At 44.0% G+C, this 14,931-nt stretch overlaps 1 long non-coding RNA gene across 2 annotated transcripts in view; it reads left to right on the top strand.

The window, feature by feature from the left end:
- Positions 1 to 14,931, top strand: part of LOC111559819 — a 512,683-nt gene that overhangs the window by 30,642 nt on the left and 467,110 nt on the right. For both annotated transcript variants that reach the window (XR_002741141.2, XR_006595594.1), the window contains exon 2: positions 1,745 to 1,829. This is a non-coding gene — a long non-coding RNA (uncharacterized LOC111559819). The remainder of the gene's footprint in view (positions 1 to 1,744; positions 1,830 to 14,931) is intronic.

The following is a 14,931-nucleotide window of genomic DNA, read 5'->3' as shown; positions in this document are numbered from 1 at the left end:
TTTCAAGGAGGGGAAGTTAAATAATTTAGTTTGGTAGTAATCAAAATATTACTTCTATAGCAAAATAAGTATTAATAAGTCATGGAGTAGAAAACAAAATTCTAATGAATTCTTAAGATAAAGCATGGGATTTCTAAGAACTTTTTCCTTTCACTGAGCTGGGCTGTCAGACCCCTGGCAGTGTGGATCCACTCTTCTCTGACCTTTGGAGTATTTTGGGAGAGAAGCAGGAGCAGTGCTGCTGCTCAGTATCCCCCAGCCTTGCCCACTAGTTACCTAGGGCTCCAACCCAGCCCTCTTTGTGTGTGACTCCAGGGGACTCCCAGCCTCAGACTTCCACCACGCATAATATTCTATAAACTTGGGGGTGGAATCACTTGCAAAGGAAGACAGGAACCCCAGAGGCCTTGGAGAAAAAAGAATAGAAACATAGGACTCAAAAGCAAAAAATTTTGCACATGCGAAAAGACAATGTAAACAAATTTGTAAGACAGATGACCGACTGGGAGAAGATATTTGCATCCCATATAAAGGATTACAATTCTTAATATATAAGAATTCTTAATATATAAGGTCTTACAAACAGAAAGTAAAAGACAGCCCATAGAAAAATGGACAAAAATATGAACAGGTAATTTACAGAAAAATATATATCAGTGGCTGATAAACATTTGTAGTTTAAAAAAATTTTTTTTAAATGTTTTTTTATTTTTGAGAGAAAGAGAGACAGAGCACGAGTGGGGGAGGGGCAGAGAGAGAGGGAGAGACAGAATCCAAAACAGGCTCTAGGCTCTGAGCTGTCAGCACAGAACCCAACATGGGGCTTGAACTCACAAACCCTGAGATCATGACCTGAACCGGAGTCGGATGCTTAACTGACTGAGCCACCCAGGCGCCTCTGGCTGATAAACATTTGAAAAGATACTCAGCCTTACTAGTTATTAAAGAAATGTTAAACACTAGCATATAATTGTTTTTTCACCTAGGAGAGTTGCAAAAATGAAAACACATTGATACTGACAAGCATTCAGGGAAATGGGCAGACACATATAGTATCAGTGGGAATGGGTATATGGGTACAGACTTTCTGGTGAGTAGTTTTGCTGGATTCCTTAGAATTTAAAATGCTCTTGTGTAGTACCTAAAAAATAAAATAATAATAGGAGTATTGTATCTATATTAAGGATATATGTATAATGACATTCTTCACAATTCTTTGTGAAATGGCTGTAATTTAAATGTTCATTCGGTAAGAGGGGAAATGGTGAGATGTACAGTTCCATGCAGTGATGGACGATGATGCATCATATTGCCTTATTAGGCAAATCTTTATATGCTGATATGAGCAGAAACACAGTGCAGGCCAACAGCTTGATCACTTGCTTTTTGATTAAAAAAAAAAAAAAGATGTGTGTCTATATATGTTATGTTATTGAAACATAAGTACAAATCAGGAAAGAGCAATGCACCAAACTCCAAAGAGGGCTATAGTTGGTGAGATTAGAGATGGCTTTTCTTTTATATGTTTTGTAGTGTTTTTCAGAGGTTAAACAATACGTGAACAAATGCATTTTGTGTGCTCATTCTGCCCCCAGTATTCACTATTTTGTGTTCCTGGTTAGGTGTCCAGATGAATATCCTTCCCCCCCTTACTATACTCATCGTATAGTACTATACTCATTGTATAGTACTATACTCATGCCCTCTTGACCTCGGTGTTTCATCCAGCCTCTCTATTTTGCAGATGAGTGTGCGAGGCTCCGAGGGACCATGTGTCTCCATTTCCTGAGGACAACCTTGGTTTATCTGTCATCTCAGCATCCTGTCTGGTTAGTTTTCCCCTTCAGTCTCAGATGTGTTCTGTTCTGGACTATAAATTACACAGCTCTGCTGCTTAAAAAGGCCAGATAACAGTTGAAGTCCACACAGTAGGTGAGAGGTGGAGGCAGGGATTAAACTCAGAGCTCCTAATTTCATTGGATTTGGTAAAAGGCAATTCTTGCCCTCAGTGAGCTTCTAGTAACTTTTGACGAGAAAAAGTATTTTCTCACAAAGGCAGATAGTTCTCTGGAAAATACTGGATTTAGAATCAGCCTGGATTTAATTTTTAGTGCTGCCTCTAGTTACTGGCTGTTCTCTCAGCTCAGCTCCTTTTCTGTAAAATGGGGTTAATAGTGCAGGTCTCAGGGGATTGATGTATTAAATACAGTGCTGAACATAATGCTTAGTACATGAACTTCATTTATGAAAAGAGCAGTCCAGAGTAATTCTAAATAATGTAAAGCTCTAAGTGTGTGGAATTCTCTGTCATATAAAATGAAATTTTCAATGTGTCCAGGCACCCAAGGACACCAGGCACCTTGAACAAACCCATTCTCATTTCATAGATGCTCTTTCCAAATATCTGAGGGAAAATGTGTTTTAAGGATGCTGGAACATGGAGAAACTTTGAGTTGCTTGTCAGAAGTCAAAGTTGATGGCTAAGAGCTTTGGTTCTCTCAGGTGTGTGGTGTGGAGTCAGAGCCTCTTGCGGTCAGAAGGGAACTTGGAAATGATGTGGGGCCACTAGGGGCAGACATGGCTCCAGCAGCCTTCCGTAGCCAGAACCTATACTGTCCTGCACTGATCCTGTTGGGAAACAACCACAAGAGGTCTTCTGGTCCTCTCTCTGGTCTCTAGCTTTCCTCCTGTAGGAGTCCTAGCTGTGAAGAGCCTCTGAAAGGCCACATCTCTCTTAGAGCACCTGCCACCCAGCTGGTTAGAAGCCTGGGTCACAGGTGCTTCGTGGCCAGTTCACACCCTCTGTGTCCCTGGCAATGGCCGAGTCTGTAGGTAAATACCTCTTGTGTTTCCTGCTCAGTACAGTAAAGGGTTTTTGGGTGTTCGCTTCTGAACTAGCAACAGGAAGGGACAAAGGACCTGGATGAAAACAACAACAACAAAAACACTTTTTTACACTCCAGAAGGACACTTGGTCTTTGCACATTTGAACCTAAAAATCTCCCTCATTCTTAGCTCAGCAGTGAACAAAATTTAGAAGGGTTCGTGGGTAGTTTTAGTTTCCATTTCCCATGTTTTCTTTCCTTTTAGTTTGTAGCATTTTCTTCTGCATCTTTCAAAGAAGGTAGAATATTCCAGCACAACAAAGGCATATTTTAAAGGGCTACATGCTGAACATGAACTAATATTATTGGACAAAAAGTTTTAGACTATTCTGCTCTTATGTTTATCACAACAATAATTTCTAATATTTTGTGAGCATTCGCTATGTGCCAGACACTGCCAAGTGCTTTACAAGCATGATCTCATTTAATTCTATTAAGAACCTCTGAGTTTGATGCTGTTATTATCTCTGTTATTCAAATGCTGAGACCAAGGCTTAAAGAAATTAACTTGCCCAAAGTTCCCAGCTAGAAAATTCCAGAGTCTGAAGGCAGATCTCTCTGATGTCAACAACCATGTCTTAATTGTATATTGTATTGCCTTCCATCGTGCCTGTTAACCTACAGTGTGCCAGGCAGTGTCCTAAAGAAGAGTTCTGTTGTTGGCAGGTTTTGACGATGAATTTCAATGGCACACTCGAAATATTTTTGCCCGGTTCTGATTGACACCTCCCTCTTCCTCCACCTCCTTCATTTTTTTTCTTTCCTTTCCTTTTCTTCTCTCTCTTTCTTTCTTTCTTTTTTTTTTTTTAGAAGTCCCAAATACCTGCTGGTTGCCGTATCTTCCAGCTTATGTGGTCAACATTTAATTACATTAGCATTTGTTTTCACTAAAAAGTAATCACATTACTGCCTTTCATGTCACATTAGTGAAAATGGATACCAATATGATACATATTAATAGAATATGATGGGAAATTGCTAATACAATTAGACTTTCACATTTTATTAGTTCTGGAGTGACACCATACGCTGAAGAACAGCTCACTTTAGTGGTGATGAAGAACAAGGTGGGAAGTGGTAGATGCCTTTCTATCCTGCATAGACAGAGCAGGCTCCCAGGGGGCCCTGGTACGTTCATGGGGCCCCACTCTCAGTTTCTGAGCCCCACTTCCTGTTTCTTCCTGTAACATGAGCACCTTTTGGATTTGGGCTGGGAGAGGAGTTCCTCCTTCACAGCCAGGCTGTGTTGCCTGACTTGTGGTCATTAAAGTATCATATGACATGATACTGCCTGGGTGGCCCCAGATCAGATAGAATTAATATTTTATTATCCCTTCTGTGGCGGGTGCTGGTGAAGAGGGGGGGACACAGGCAGGGAAAATGTCCCCAGGGCCCTTCCCAACTCTCATCCGCAGATTTCACATAGGCCTCTGTCTTTGTCTCGGGGCCTCAGGAGTACCATTTGTTGTTTTGGCTTCTCAGAGGTCCCCCTGTTTTCCATTCTTTTCTTCCTGCCCATCCCCCCTTTTCTGCATTCACCCAAGTGATCTCTTGGAGGAAATCTCTTGACCATGTCACTGGTGGACATCTATAGGCTCATTGTTTGAAGGACAGCTACAGTTTATACTCAGTCCTGGTTAATTGTCTCCTGCCACGTTAGATCCTACTCCTGTGACTTTGTCTCCTTATGTCCCCCACTTGAAACACTGTCCAAACCCAATTTGTCTTTTAAGGACCATTTCAAATCGTACTTTTTCTACAAAGCCATCCCTGTGTACCGTAGGCTGATGTTACCCCTGAATCGAACATACATTTGTATACTTGCTTGTATGTTCTCATATGACTTCACTAACAAGTTACAGTGGCTACTTCCTGGCCTTGTTCAAAAGAAAAAATGTGATTCCAAACTGAGAGTGAAGCAGACAGAACCTTGTAAAGTTAATGTTAGACTTGAAAGGACACGAGGGCCACTGTGGACTCCCTAGGGTTTGGGGTGTGGTGCAGTCTGATTAAGTAGCAACAGGGACTCGGAGAGGGGCAGCACCCTTGCTTCCAGCTTATTTCTTGGCATTTTTATTTTATCTGTCTTACCCTGGAACAAGATCCAGAACTTGGGACCTTGGACGGAAAGGCTGTGTTGTGACAATTGGGAAGACAAACTGTGGCAATTAAGGAAGATGCCTACTGCCTCGGCAAAGGATTCATTTTGAGGGGAGGGGAGGTAGAGGAAAAGAGATAAAGGTGGAAATGGCTTTTAAGTAATAGGTAATTTGCTGTGGAGAAAGCTACACACTGTGGAAAAAATAAAAAGAGACCTTCTAGCCTCAGAATAGTTAGGCATCCTAAACCAGTATGGCAGCAGGGATTTCACTGGCCAGCCTTTTCTTGCTCCTCTGCAGGGAGGGCGCCATGGGAAGCTCTGAGAGAACAGCGGAAGGCAGCTGACGGGGAACTTGCCTTCCAGAAGCCCATGATGCTCCATGGCCTAGGAGCAAGCTCTCTGGTCTGCAGAGTGGGAAGGCCGTGTGTACACTTTGGATTTCTGTCTTGAAGAACTGAAGGATGCTACGTTAGGTGATGTGTAAGGTCACTTCCTCCTCTGTAGTTCTGTAACTCTCTTGAAGAGTGCATATACCTGGTGTCAAATGAGAGATCCTGAGCATCAGACTAGGTGTTGTAGTTTGCAGAGGTGGGTAAGAATATTGGGGTGGGGGGACCCCATAGGATCTGGATTGCTGGAGCAGGAGGGCTGGAGGATGCTCTCAAGAGCAGGAGAAGGTGCTAGCAAAGGTGGGTGGCAGGAATTTCCTGCCAGATATGGAGGGTTGTGAATAAGAGGATTTCTGTAGGGAGGCTGGATTGCAAGGCTGGAGCCAGATGGTTGGCAGCATGGGATGGCAGTCTAGAAAGTGGGGACTTGACCTTGTAGGTATAAGGAAGCCAGTGAAGGCAAATTCTGTCTTTTGCTGGAGCTTGGCTCTCTGATGGCTCACAAAGGGCTCCTAGGAAGGCAGCCAGTTCTGTCCAGTCAATTGTGCAGGCCCTGGAGTGCTGGCAGATGATCTTGTTGTCAAAGCTGGGGGTCCTGTGGGAGGTGGGTGTGAAGGAAGCCAACCAGGGGTGGGGTTGGATGTTGGATGAGTAGGTTTGCTTATCAGTTTTCAAAGTGAAGGGTAGGCTGAGGGTGTAATCGGGGGCCTCTTTTAAAATTCATTTTCAGTCTGCCTCTTAGAGGGTGAGAAGCTTTCAAAGTAAAGTGAATTAAGTCCCCGGATAAAGTCCCCAGTCGGCATGGCATCGTCAGTTCTACGTCTCCCATCCAGGTGTCTGGGCTTTTTCACTCTTGCCTTTTAAGAACACACAGAGACACAGCTTGAAGGTGACTGTGGGAGCGTGCCTGGCTTAGGCCGAGTCCCACAAGATCCCACACAAGGTGAGAGTAAAATTGAGGCAAGGGCCAATGACTTCGTGAACCCCAAGAGTCCTGACCCAGTGTTCCAGGCCTGGGGGTTCTGGCCACAAAATGTCCCCTGAGGCGGAGAACCATTTCATTAGCGTTGCATCACCACTGCTGCCGTCACTGGGAGGATAACCCAGCATCAAAACATGCCATTGACTGGTGTGGTCCTTTTTATTTGTTCTCCTTCCTCCCAGTGTATTTCCTAAAGGCGCATGTAAAACGGGTATTTGTAAGTTCCGTGGATTACATATTGAAATCGTTATCACCATTCAGGCCACTATAACAAACAATACTGATTATAGAGCAGGGATATATTTTGTAATTATAATGTTCTTCAAACTTCTCTGATTGACACTCAGCGTAAACAGGGATGATCAAAAATTATGTTCACAGCGCGGGCCTTGTCTTCCCTTTGGCAGCACAAAAGCTCGCCTCAGTAGGTAACAGCCACCAGGCTGCCTTTGAGCAGCTGTGTCGAGATGGGATTCAGTTTCTTTGGGGGTGGGGGTGGGGGAAGACACCCCGGCTTTCAAATCAAAGACAATTCAGTTTAGAGAAAGATGTACCTTGTGGAAATAAATAAAAGGAGGCGCAGTGTACCGTCAGCTGGCCGTCTTAAATCAATAATGCAGGCAGTCCATCTTGCATGCCCATTCAGCTCCTCACTCATTCTGAGCGACGGGGAGGGGCCCCCACCTCCCAGCCTGGGCCCACAATAAAAGCCGTTGTCGAGAGATGTCCGGGGATGCAAGTGAATCTTGCTCTGCTCTTCAAGGCCTCTCTGGAGCTGGCCTGGCAGTGTGCCTGCCAGAGGTCTCAAGATGTTAATGTCCTTTACCTCCAGAGCACATCAATCTGCATCCATTATTTTGCCAAGCAGGGACACCTGGACGGGAGGCTCTATTTTCTTTCAGTGGCCCCTGGCTTATAAAACAAAACGAGCAAAGAGCACGTAATCCCTTTGAGTATTCTTGTGGTGTGCCTAATGGGGGCTTTTGAGAGTACCAGGTACTGTGAGAAGACTCTGGGAAAGGGAAAAAAAAAAAAAAGGAAGGCAGAGTTTTTTAATCATCTTTGTTTACAAAGTGGTAACATTGAGTCTTGAGTCAAAGGGAATAGTTTCCAGGTAGAAAAGTCTCGGGTTTGTTTTTTGTCAGCTGCCAGCTACCAGCATGTCTCTCCTCCAAACTTTGCACAAAATCAACTTACCTTGATTTAAGTAACAAAGAAAAGGACTTGGGGGTTAAAAGGGTGGGAAAGGGGGAAGCTTTTAAAAGATTATCCTTTTGGAGTTTTGATAGATTAAGAGGGTGATCAGACTAGGCAGCATCTTAATAATAGGGCCATGTGAATTTTGGCTAGACTAATGGAAGCTCTTTTGTCAATTTCCTGTACCCTGTACTTGACAGGACTCAGGAAATGGCAGGACTGGCTCACCTTTGATACCTAGAAGGGGCTTAATGAGATTTAAAGATGTGCTACCATGACTGGAGTTTCCCACATTAAGTTTAAGTTACACACAAACTCCTCCTTTGCACCAGTCCCTAGCTGGCTTTGTTGCCTGTCTGCCGGAATCCAAAACGTGTTTTCTCTATAGAAGTAACAGCTGAAAGTGGGCAGCTGAGTTTCTGAACAGAAATTGTTTTTCTAAGAAGGTTTTTTTTTTTTTTTTTTTTTTTTTTTTGGTTCCATTCAGGACTGTGTCTCTGAAATATTATCTATCATAAAAAACATGACATGAATTTACTATGGCAGTCAGCTGCAATTTTTAAATACACTTGTTAGGTTAGTGAGTAACATCTTCCCTTCCCAAAGAGACAGAGAAGAGAGGGAACATCAGACTGTTATTTCTTGGGGGTGGATGGGGAGGGGTGTGGGCCAGGCCATGACAGAACGTGTGAGCTCAGATGGGGCCCAAATGTTTCTGATGGAATATTTGAGCTGGAGATATTCAACGGGAAAGATCCCGCCTCAGGGAGCACCCTGTCAGCTGGAAAGGGGCCGGGAGTCATGATGAGTCCGTGTGTGACTGTTATGTGGGCTTGAGGGTGGAGCTTCGTGGGCAGGGCGTGGGGGTTGCCAAGTCATTCTTGCTAAACCTTTATGAGTGTGGATTTTTAGGCGACCCCCGAGGAAGCAAAAAGGTTTGTCTCTGGCAGTGATTCTGGTGAGGCTGTGGTAGAATAGAACAGACCCTAGTTAAAGTGGGTGAGAAATGCTTTCAGAATCCTGTTCATTCTGGTAACTGCTTCCTGTGGACAGTAGGCCTGGTTGCTGGAGGTGAAAGCTCCTGTGTTGGCCCTAAGGCTAGAGATCCTGTACCATACCACCTGCTGAGAGTAGACCTCCCTCTCTGGGAGGCTGCCAGCCAGGACTTGCTTGCCATTCCACAGCTTCTTTTGATTTCTAGTCCTGAGGGGTTGTAGATAAACTTGGCTGTAGCATGTTCTCTGTCCATTTCAAGTAAAAGCTCAAGTTGTTGGTCTTTAGCATTTTGGTTATCTGCACACACCTGTAGAAGTAGCCCCTGGGCTCCTGCATTGGGGTGGCCATGGCCCCCTGCCTGTCTGTTGTCATAGGCAGAATCAGGCCTGGAATACTGCTTCCAGATTTTGAATCAGACAACAGGATGTTCATATTTCCCAAAGAATCAGGGCCTGAGTTTCCTAGGAGCCAAGCCGATAACCAAGCCGAAAGATTGATATTTAAAGGGGCAAAAAGCTCCCAGGAATATTTCAAGCTGATTTTTAAGGTATGCAGTATCCATATTTTAATTTTGGATTGTCCCCAGATATACTTAAAGAATCGATGAGAATAAGTGGGATAGATAGGTCTTGTTAGATCTAGTTCAAGTTTTTCTGTTTTACCTCTTCTAGCCTTATTAGAATGATTCTCTTTCTTCCTTTTCTCCCCATCTGATGCTCAGGATTTATAAATATCAGATCCCCCTTTGCCATCATTGGCCTGGCATCAGCTAACCTTTCTCTCTCAGTTTTCCTTCTATGGTATTTGAGCCACCACTTGGGAGAAATCAAATATAAACTGACCTATTTTACAGATAGGCTGAGAAATTTGTATGATTTTTTTTTTAATGCACATCTGTTTAAGATATCCACAAATAGAAGCCATTGGAATACTCACATGTGGCTCCTAAAATTGTGAGAAGGGCCAGGTGAGGTTGGAGGGTACATGTTCAGGAGCCCCAGGAGGAGCCTGGCTGATGTGGCTGTGGGCCAGGGGCTGTCGGATGTACCACCTGTGATGAAGACCAATGTGCATGAGAGCTGGGAGGCACCCTGACTTCAGTCCAATGCCAGTGCCACCACTTGGTAGCTGTGTGACTTTGAAAAATCACTTAGAGTTTCTGAATGGTGCCCTTAGCTATGGAATGGGGATAATACGCACCTCATGAGATTGCTGTACACTTTCTGTTTTTTGTTTGTTTGTTTGTTTGTTTGTTTTTTACCACAAGCCACAGTAAGAAATGCAGTATGTATCACAACCCAACCCACAGAAATACATACTCACACTTATGAAACTGAACCAAACCTTTCATGAAACAATTTTTACTTATATGCTAAAAGTAGCTCCTGATATTTTCTATTCTATTCTATTTTTCTTTGAACATGGTGATTATAATCCACCAAATTGATTTCAGGACCAAATAATAGGTTGCAATGCAGAATTTGACCAACACTATAGGCAATTAATACATCTCCATTCCCTTAATACTTTGAAGGACCAGAATCTTTGTTAATTAGGGTATAATAAGCCTTGCTACAGAAACAGCCTGACAGAGCTGGAGCATAACGCTGTGGAAGTTTATTTCTTGCTTTTACAAAGTTTGGTGGGGGGGGGGGGGTTGGGCAGGCTTTCAAGGCAGGTCTCCTCTGTCTGGATCCAAGTGGGTTCCATCTTATCACTTTGTCATCTTCATATCTGGCCTCCCCACTTGCCACCAAAACGAAGAAGAGAGACGGCATGTCTTTTGGATGCCGTTAAGGACTGGATCTGAAAGTTGTATTATTACTACTACCACCATTCTAATGGACAGAGCTCACTCAGGTACATGGTCCCAACCCAGTCGCCGGGGAGGCTGGAACACGCAGTCTTCCTGTGTGTGCAGGGGAAGGAGACAGTAAGGAGATTCAGTGAATGATATATACCGTGTAAGGTAGTGTTTAGACAGGACCCAGGGTGGGTCTTTGATATACTGAGGGTCAGCAATCGAGTAAGATGTAGGATTAGTCCAATTTGGGGTAATGTTGGCTAGCTGCAAAGAAACAGCCTGAATTAATGACTTCAGGGGGCTTCTTTGTGTGTGTGTTTTTTTTTTAATGTCACCCTCATGATTCTAAATTTTCACAGAACTCACTTGTGGGTGTAGATAGTTTTCTGCAACTAATGTGAATTTACCTGTTGCTTGCTCTTAGGGGCTCAGTGGTGGCATTCTCATGGACAGTGGAGTAGGAATCAAAGCTCTGTTTCTGGTTGGTGAGACCAGATGGTGCCTATTGCTCACTGGTAATTATAGCGAGCATTTATATTGAGTGCTTACTGTGTACTTCCAGGCATTGAGTTAAGCATTTCACAAGCTTCTTCTCAATTCATCATCATCACAGACTTATTAGACAGAATCTTAGACATTTTAGTCCCCTTTTAAGATCATTTGTTCTGATAAGTTTACTTCACCAGTGAAGAAAAGCTCAAGTTCAGAGCTGTTATTTGCCCAGGGTTGCACAGCAACCTAGTTACACGTTAGTGGTTATACTAGGATCAAAAGCCCAGATTTCTTGATCCCTACAACAAGGACATGAGGGCAATGTGAGGCACATTTTAGTGGTCATAGCAAAGTGTTAATTGAACCTTCAGTTTAGGATCTTCAGTTTTTCCCTGGGATATACACCAGGAATTCTAATTGGTGCTGGAATAGAATGCCCCAAACTGCAGATACTATTTTTTTTTAAATTTTTTTCAACGTTTATTTATTTTTGGGACAGAGAGAGACAGAGCATGAATGGGGGAGGGGCAGAGAGAGAGGGAGACACAGAATTGGAAACAGGCTCCAGGCTCTGAGCCATCAGCCCAGAGCCTGACGGGGGGCTCGAACTCACAGACCGCGAGATGGTGACCTGGCTGAAGTCGGACGCTTAACCGACTGCGCCACCCAGGCGCCCCTGCAGATACTATTAAACTTCTAGTTTTCATTTGAACTGGTCATTTTAGGCAGAAGTAACCAAAGTTTTCTCAAAAGCCAACTCGGGTATGGGCCTGATAATTTAAACTGTTATCAACTTCAGGTAAAAATATACATCTAGATTGTAGTTAAAGATCTTTATCTGTGGTTTTTATTTGTTTTCACATAAATCTGCATGCTGTCCCCTATTACTCAGCAGTCCTTAGTTGCTACCAGTACTGAAGAGAAAAATTGGAATTTGTCAAAAGAATGCAAATGTGCTTCTGATAATGACAGGCTAGAGGGAGGGAGTTGGTTTAAGCCACAGCCTGAAGGATGTAAGTTGTTCTTAAGGAAAGACTTGCTAACGATGAAGCGATGAAGCAGTTAAACTCTCCTAGAGGTGACTGAGGAGGGTTCTACTTCATCTCTCGTTTGGAGGTCTTTAAAGGTGCTTCTCCAGATTGGCTCTAGCCAGAGGTGCCGACCTGTGACTTCCTGGGTTTTCTCCCCTAGGCAGAGGGATTCTATGATTTCTTGAAGTTACCTTCTGCTACTCAGTGTCCTTAAGTAGTTACAGAAAGTAACAACCTGTGTTGTACTGTGTGTGTACCTGCACATACGGGGTTTGCACGTGTGTGGCCCATGTCCAAGTATTCTCTAGAATGCCTCCTGAGGAGGGCCAGAGGGCATGGATATTTGTTTATTTATACGAGAGAAAGAGAGAGAGAGGGAGGGAGGGAGGAAGGGAGGGAGGGAGGGAGGGGAGAATCCCAAGCAGGCTCTGCACTGTCAGAGTGCAGAGCCTGATGAGGGACTCGAACTCATGAACTGTGAGACCGTGACCTGATCCACAACCAAGAGTCAGTTGCTCAGTTGACTGAGCCACCCAGGCGCCCCCATAGGGCATGGATGTTTAGAAAGAGGTGTTCCTAGCCTGCCTGGTTGGAGTTTGTACTCTTACTGTCTTGGCATGGATTAGCAAAATGTAACAGGTGACATTCTTTTTCTGTTTGACACCCCCCCTTCCCTTTTATATTTCAGGATCAGGAAAAGGGCAAAAATTTGAGACTAGTCAGGTAGGTGCTTCCAGCATCTTCCTCCACCTCTGCCTCTGCAGATGTGTAGGCCCCATCCAGCTCGCAATTTACCATGTGTCCTGAAAGGGGTGCAGGGAAGAGGTGCTGTGTCTCATGGCTTTGCTATTAGCCAGTGTGTGAAGGGATGCACTGCTTGGGGGGCACCGAGGCTCCTGGGGCCTGCTCCATATGCTCAGCTGGGGAGAGCATATCTGTGCTCTGCATGTACTGATAATTTTATACTGGAAACCAAGCTTTTCTGCCTCAACACAGACTCCTGATATTCTTGCATAATGTGTTTGACATTTCTGAGACAGTGTAGTCTGGGAGAATGAGCACTGAATAGGGAATCAGGAGTGCCAGTTTTTTGTCCTGATTTGGCTGTTGACCTGCTCCTTCTCCCTAGGCAGGTCACCTAACCTCTCTGTGCCTCATTACCCTCCTTTCCCCACCTGGAAAATAAAGACCATTTCCTCTACCTGCTCTAACTCAGAGACCTCAGGGGCATCCAGGCAATTTACTTGGGGAAGGTGTCCTCTCCACTCATGATGGGTGTTTTTGTCTTTGTGGTGATTATAGTTATTCATTTTTTATTGGCTCAGTAGAAACCACTGTGAACCTAGTATCGGAGGACAAACCATATCTTACGGTGATCTACTATTGAGATGTGATCTTTCAGAGCTATGATATAATTTCCAAGTGCTGCCTTCTGAATGCAAGCCAGCATTTTGTCCTAACTCTCGAGACCTAGTTATATGGGTCCCCATTCTGAGATTTGTCACCATCCTTCTTTCACTTTTTTGTTGGACAAGGTAGGTTCCTTTTTGCTTTTTGTTTTTGTTTTTTTACATTCTAAAGATTTATGAGCTCTCTTCCTCTGTCCCAATCCTACTCTTTAAAAAATTCTTTTTGTATGTCCTGGGTGGAAGAAAGTCTCCTGAGGCTTATCACCTGCAGATGGTGCTTCTGAAAAGGAAAATGTTTCAGAAAGTTCCAAGCACTGAAAATGGGTGTGTAATGAACCCTGTTTTGCATCTTTAATTATAGCATTTGCCACCGTGCATGCTGTAATCATGTGCTTTCTCTAGAGCCAAAGCAATGTGCAATTCCAGGTCCATTCATTAGCAAACCGGCAAATCAATCACAAGTCTTGTCAAAAACATCACTGCAGTGTGGGGGTCCCTTTGCATAGACCATGGGATCACATCTACAATGGACCTCTTCTCCCCAAGGGGTTCAGAGGGCTTCTTAACAAATGACTTGCTCAAATGGGCAGGTTTTCTGATGTCTGTTTGTCTGTCTCTGTTGCTTCCTCTCTCCCTCCCTACTTCCATGTCATATAGTGACTGCTGGTTCCTTGGAAAACATGACTTGCCTCTGGCATTTGACAAGTGAGGGATGCAAGAGGCAGATGTAGGGGACAGAGATGGAGATTTATATGATCCCAGGAGAGTGCCCAGAAGGCCTCTTGGCTTACAAATTCAGGTTTCACAAAGTATAAAATTCCTCCACCAGGGGTAGACTCTTGGGTTAAGCACTGCTCTTGGGGGAGAGGGGGCTTTACATTTAAATAGCAGATACTTGCAAGAGGTAAACCAGAGCCCCTACAGCTGTAAACTGTGTTGGTAGTGATGCGCTTTCCCTGGCCTGAGGGTCCTAGAGCAGAAGAGTGAGGACCTGCCAGGTGTCAGTGTGGAGACTGCAGCTTTGCTGTGGGAGAAAGGCTGGAAGGGGCTGGACGGTGTTGAGGATCACCCTGGTTTCCTTCTTGGTCCTGTTGGAGCCTAGCCTTGGTAAGCAGAGATTGGGGCTAAGGTGATGAGAAGGATTAAGGAGGTGATAAAATCAGACCAACAGTGTTTAGAGTTCAGATGTCACAACTTCTGAATGATTTGCCAACGTCACATGAAGGTCTGGGCTTCTCTTAGGAAAGATCTTGAGTGTCTCTGTGAAGCACCTAAAGTTTCTCCAACATATCTATTGTTAGTGGTAATGATAGTTATTATTAACATATTAGTGCCATATATTTGGTGCATATATATATATATATGTATAATATATAAAACATAATATCATACAGTGTTTACTGTTTGTTGTCTCCTTCCCCTCCAGAGAATGTCAGTCCCTGAGGACAGCTTCTTTGTGTTCATTGTTGTATTCAGGTACTGAGAACACTGCCTGGCACACAGCGTAGTTGGTGCTCAATAAGTATTTGTTGGATAAGTTAGCATGTTTATTCTTCTCCTTGGTGTACGAGAATGCACTCTGTACCATTCTGGCGTCTACATACTACTCACTGCTGCCCCAGGAATCCTTTGACTTGGGAGCTTG

Source organism: Felis catus, chromosome A3 (assembly GCF_018350175.1).
Source record: "Felis catus isolate Fca126 chromosome A3, F.catus_Fca126_mat1.0, whole genome shotgun sequence".
In the NCBI taxonomy this organism is placed as follows: Eukaryota; Metazoa; Chordata; class Mammalia; order Carnivora; family Felidae; genus Felis; species Felis catus.
The sequence above is the reverse complement of the archived record's forward strand: the minus strand, read 5'-3'. Positions and strand labels throughout refer to the sequence as shown.